Source organism: Mustelus asterias, chromosome 2 (assembly GCF_964213995.1).
Source record: "Mustelus asterias chromosome 2, sMusAst1.hap1.1, whole genome shotgun sequence".
NCBI classification, from domain to species: domain Eukaryota; kingdom Metazoa; phylum Chordata; class Chondrichthyes; order Carcharhiniformes; family Triakidae; genus Mustelus; species Mustelus asterias.
The window spans coordinates 119,722,737-119,728,736 of NC_135802.1; positions in this window are offsets into that span (position 1 = coordinate 119,722,737).

A 6,000-nucleotide genomic window follows, 5' to 3' on the forward strand; every position below is an offset into this window, starting at 1 on the left:
TCAAAGGAACTTTAAAAGCTTTTACAATGGCACTGTCTCTCCTTCTCTATTCAGAAGTCAATCTTAGAATTTATCTCAACAAATTAGAAAAACAGACTTTGAAAAATCTATTCTCAATCAAAAGTTTAAAATCACGTATAGAAAAATAGAAATAATTAGAGGCAAACAGGAAAGATGTTAAGGACATATTTAAGTACATGATGACCATGTATCAGGCACATAGCATGGATTATAAAACAATTTTAACAATTGAATCATAGTGAATAATAAGGACACATCTAAGAGGAGGAGTTTACCAAAGAAGCAACACCCATTGCTGCTAAAGAATGATGTAATCTGGTAATGAAGGGTATAACTGTTCCAGTTTCCTTTCAGAAAATTAAGAATATTGTAGAGGGTACTCGGAACACCCCCTCTGTGTTTCTCTGGTTATCAAGGGTTTGGATATCGTAAGGCAAACGGATTTTGTATCCAACTGTCCAGCAAGTGATTCACTTGGAGATTCATGTGAAACATTACCATGAATACTGATGGGAATTCTTAAACTGATATTAGCTGTGGCATTGTATTTTTAGTTTTAGTGGGTTCTGTATCAGAAATAAGACTGTTTTTATATTTTAAAGTAATTAACATTGGAATGTACAGTCAAATGCACTTCAAATGGGTTAGTGGGTAAATATGTAGGGATATGTGGATAGGGCCTGGGTGGGATTGTGGTTGGTGCAGACTCGATGGGCTGAATGGCCTCTTTCTGCACTGTAGGATTCTATGATTCAAAGTGTATGGTGTGTTAAATAGTTATGTAATAAACTTGTAAGTAAGTTGGTAAAGTATAATGTCTTTTGTAGTCTTCTGCATGCAGTATAAGAACCCACCTCTCTTTTATTTTCTGTAAACGGGAAGATACAACTTTTGAAGAAAGATCTCTGGACCCTTATAATAATTAGAATATAAATGGGTAGTTATAACTTGACCAACAAATTATTTAACAGGCTATCTGGGGAAAGGTAATATCTCTTAATAGTTGCTTTCCTTGAGTGATGTGTGGTTCACTTTCTCAAACCCAAAATAAGTGGGTTATTTTGAAGTGTGAAGTTGCTCCCAATTTAAGACAGCCTATATTTGGGGCTAGAGTTATAATCCACTTCAAATGTGTTCTCGAAAAGACACATTTCAGATGCTCCTTTAACTGCTGCAGAACCCAATGCTTAGAATGTCTATTTTAGCAATATAAGTATAGAAGGAGTGTTTATTGACAGTTGTACTAAAACTACATTTAAACTTTGAGAGACAACAGATCGTATTATCAGTTAATCTGATATAAAATGTTTCCTTAGAATTTTCTCCAGGCCTGTGGAAGCTTCCATGGAGCAGGATGGCCATCTGATATATCTTCAGGCACAGCTAGATCACAATTGTTGAGAGGGGGAGATAAAAGTCTCCTCAAACATCTCCTTAACAAATGCTGTCCTTATTTACAAAGATATCCTAATCAATGTGGCAAAGTAGATGTAGGGCTTCATTCTCTTAATGCCAGTTGGCACTGGCCTTGCAGACAGTGACCCACTCCCAATCATAAAGTGAATGAGATTTTCTTACAACCAACCATTAGAGGTTTGGAAAAGAGTGAGCTGTTAAAATGCCTTCCTGTATTGACTTGCCTTTGTCTGGTGTTCCTAAATGTGGAGGTAGTTGATTGTTGTTTATAAGTCCTTACATAAAGTGAGCTTAACCTCATTCAGCTCAACATCAGAATTCTGCTGCACTTCTTTCTGGTATCAGAAGGGAGAAGTATAAATCATGTACTGATCTCACAAATGGCTTTTGGTCCCACTTGCAGAGTGGGGATGCGATGGCGTGGTGGTATTATCTCTAGACTATTAATCCAAAAGCTCAGCTCATGTTCTGGGGACCTGGGTTTGAATCCCGCCATAGCAAATGGTGGAATTTGAATTCAATTCAAAAATTGTCTGGAATTAAGAATCTACTGATGACTATAAAATCATTATCAATTGTCGGAAAAACCCATCTCATTCACTAATGTCTTTTAGGAAAGGAAATCTGCCATCTTTATCTGATTTGGCTACATGTAACTCCAGAGCCACAGCAATGTGGTTGACTCCCAACTGCCCTTGGGCAACAGGGGATGGGCAATAAATGCTGGCCAGCTAGCGGTGCCTGTGTCCCAGAATAAAAAGAAACTAGTTGAAACTGATTGGAAAAATGGCTATGACAGCCCAAGATGGATTTCAGTACGTCTGGACTCGCTCCCTGCGGGGTTTTCATGCCAGTCCAGTCCCTTTCTCTACTAATGTTAATTTTTTTAAAGGATTTGTTTAATGTTAACTCTTAAGTGGATGACACCTACCTTTCCCACAGTGATCTCCAGGATTATTTACATGCTGTTGATATTGTTTTGTCCCAGCTCACTACTGCTGGGTATTGGATCAACGTTACAGGCAGTCAGTTTATCAGAGAGGAGGTTGATTTTTTAGGCGTCCCTATGACTGGAAATGTAGCTATGATTCAGTATGATGGATTTGCAAGCCAGTTTAGGACTTCCAAATTTCGCTAGGTCTTTTATTAGAGTCATTCTACAGCACAGAAGGAGGTCCTTTGGCCAATCATGTCCATGCCAGCCATCGAGCACCTATCTATTCTAATCCCATTTTCCAGCTCTTGGTCCATAGCCTTGTATGCTATGGCATTTCAAGTGTTCATCTAAATACCTCTTAAGAGTTCCTGCCTCTATCACCCTTTCAGGCAGTTAGTTCCAGACTCCCACCACATTCTGGGTGAAAAAGCTTTTCCTCAAGTGCCCCCTAAATCTCCTTACACCCATCTGTGCCGAGCTTTCAGCACTTCTGTATGTTAGGGTGAGCGAGGCAGCAAAAGGCCCATTTATCTTTCCCCAGTTGATTTTTCTAGATAACAGAAATTGTGCTGTGATGTACAGAAAACCTGGAAAAGAAAGGTTTGCAAGTTCCACTCTATATCCATGTCCGAACTTCACCTGTTTTTTTTACAATGAGCACCACATAGTTCTGGAATTAAGGATTTACTGATCACTATAAAATCATTGTCGACTGTCAGAAAAACCCAACCCAATCCCGGGTCCCCAGAGCACTAGCTGAGCTTCTGGATTAATAGTCTAGAGAAAATACCACTAGGCCATCGCTTCCCTGCTCTACGGGTGGGACCAAAAGCCATTTGCAAGACCAATACATGATTTATACTTCTCCCTTCGGATACTAAAAAGAAGTGCAGCAGAATTCTGATGTTGAGCTGAATGAGGTTAAGTTTACTTTATGCAAGGACTTATAAACAACAATCAACTACCACTGAGTTTAGGAACACCAGACAAAGGCAAGTATTTGATTTGATTTGATTTATTATTGTCACATAAGAACATAAGAAATAGGAGCAGGAGTAGGCCATCTAGCCCCTCGAGCCTGCCCCGCCATTCAATAAGATCATGGCTGATCTGACGTGGATCAGTACCACTTACCCGCCTGATCCCCATAACCCTTAATTCCCTTACCGATCAGGAATCCATCCATCCGCGCTTTAAACATATTCAGCGAGGTAGCCTCCACCACCTCAGTGGGCAGAGAATTCCAGAGATTCACCACCCTCTGGGAGAAGAAGTTCCTCCTCAACTCTGTCTTAAACCGACCCCCCTTTATTTTGAGGCTGTGTCCTCTAGTTTTAACTTCCTTACTAAGTGGAAAGAATCTCTCCGCCTCCACCCTATCCAGCCCCCGCATTATCTTATAAGTCTCCATAAGATCCCCCCTCATCCTTCTAAACTCCAACGAGTACAAACCCAATCTCCTCAGCCTCTCCTCATAATCCAAACCCCTCATCTCCGGTATCAACCTGGTGAACCTTCTCTGCACTCCCTCCAATGCCAATATATCCTTCCTCATATAAGGGGACCAATACTGCACACAGTATTCCAGCTGCGGCCTCACCAATGCTCTGTACAGGTGCATCAAGACATCCCTGCTTTTATATTCTATCCCCCTCGCAATATAGGCCAACATCCCATTTGCCTTCTTGATCACCTGTTGTACCTGCAGACTGGGCTTTTGCGTCTCATGCACAAGGACCCCCAGGTCCCTTTGCACGGTAGCATGTTTTAATTTGTTTCCATTGAGATAGTAATCCCATTTGTTATTATTTCCTCCAAAGTGTATAACCTCGCATTTCTCAACGTTATACTCCATTTGCCATATCCTCGCCCACTCACTCAGCCTGTCCAAATCTCTCTGCAGATCTTCTCCGTCCTCCACACGATTCACCTTTCCACTTATCTTTGTGTCGTCTGCAAACTTCGTTACCCTACACTCCGTCCCCTCCTCCAGATCATCTATATAAATGGTAAATAGTTGCGGCCCGAGTACCGATCCCTGCGGCACGCCACTAGTTACCTTCCTCCAACCGGAAAAACACCCATTTATTCCGACTCTTTGCTTCCTGTCGGATAGCCAGTCCCCAATCCACTTTAACACACTACCCCCAACATGTATTAACATACAGTGAAAAGTATTTTTCTGTGCGCTATACAGACAAAGCATACCGTTCATAGAGAAGGAAACGGGAAATGCAGAACGTAGTGTTACAGTCATAGCTAGGGTGTAGAGAAAGATCAACTTAATGCAAGGTAGGTCCGTTCAAAAGCCTGACGGCAACAGGGAAGAAGCTGTTCTTGAGTCAGTTGGTACGTGACCTCAGACTTTTGTATCTTTTTCCCGACCGGAAGAAGGTGAAAGAGAGAATGTCCGGGGTGCATGGGGTCCTTAATTATGCTGGCTGCTCTACCGAGGCAGCGGGAAGTGTAGACAGAGTCAATGGATGGGAGGCTGGTTGGCTGATGGATTTTCATGAACTTTTGTAGTTCCTTGCGGTCTTGGGCAGAGCAGGAGCCATACCAAGCTGTGATACAACCAGAAAGAATGCTTTCTATGGTGCATCTGTAAAAGTTGGTGAGAGTTGTAGCTGGAATGTCAAATTTCCTTAATCTTCTGAGAAAGTAGAGGCATTGGTGGGCTTTCTTAACTATATTGTCGGCATGGGGGGAACCAGGATAGATTGTTCGTGATCTGCACACCTAAAAGTTTGAAGCTCTCGACCCTTTCTATTTCAGTTTCAATCTCATAATTTCTCAAATGTTGAAGGCGGTAGAGTAAAAACGAAAGAGTCATGACTATATTAGTACAGTGCCTTGTCAATGTTTGTCCTCTTCAAGGGAAACACCCATTACTCTTTATTGCAGATTTATGATCCGTTTTGCACATGGCACCTGATTTTAAAAAAGAGCCATTTAGATAAGACATGATAAGTGGGCTTAATTCCTGAATGATCCAACACTCATTTTTAATTTTTTATCCTCAGACATGGATTTAGAACATCTACCTGTAATGGAAGATGATAGTAGGTGCTTGGAGTGTGCTGCCAGAGGTGGTGGTTGAAGCAGGTACATTAGTAACATTTAAGAGGCATCTGAATGGGTACATGAATAGGGAGCGGATAGAGGGATATGGTCCAAGTAAGGGAAGAAGGTTTTTTTAGTTTAGTTAGGGCATCATGATTGGTGGGCTTGGAGGGTTGAAGGGCCTGTTCCTGTGCTATACTTTTCTTTGTTTGTTTGTATGGAGGAGGGAATTAAACAAATGTCTTTGAGACCATTTATAGAGTACCACCAGGTTATTTACTGCGATGAGTCATCGATGATGACTACACAAAGGATCAACAGATCTCAGCTGAAATGGGAATAGCGATAGGTACCTTCCGGAATTCTTATTCCTTTAATCCTGAGGAATTCCTAGCCATTTCTAGTCCCCTTGGTCAGGGGATAGCACATCAAGCTGATACAGCAGCATTACACTATGCTTTAGAACAGGGAGACCCTATTAAACCCAAGTTAATTTGCACTGAAAGTGACTATTGCAAACGAGGCTAATACCAGAATTTGGTGTTCTGGGAACAGACAGGGTT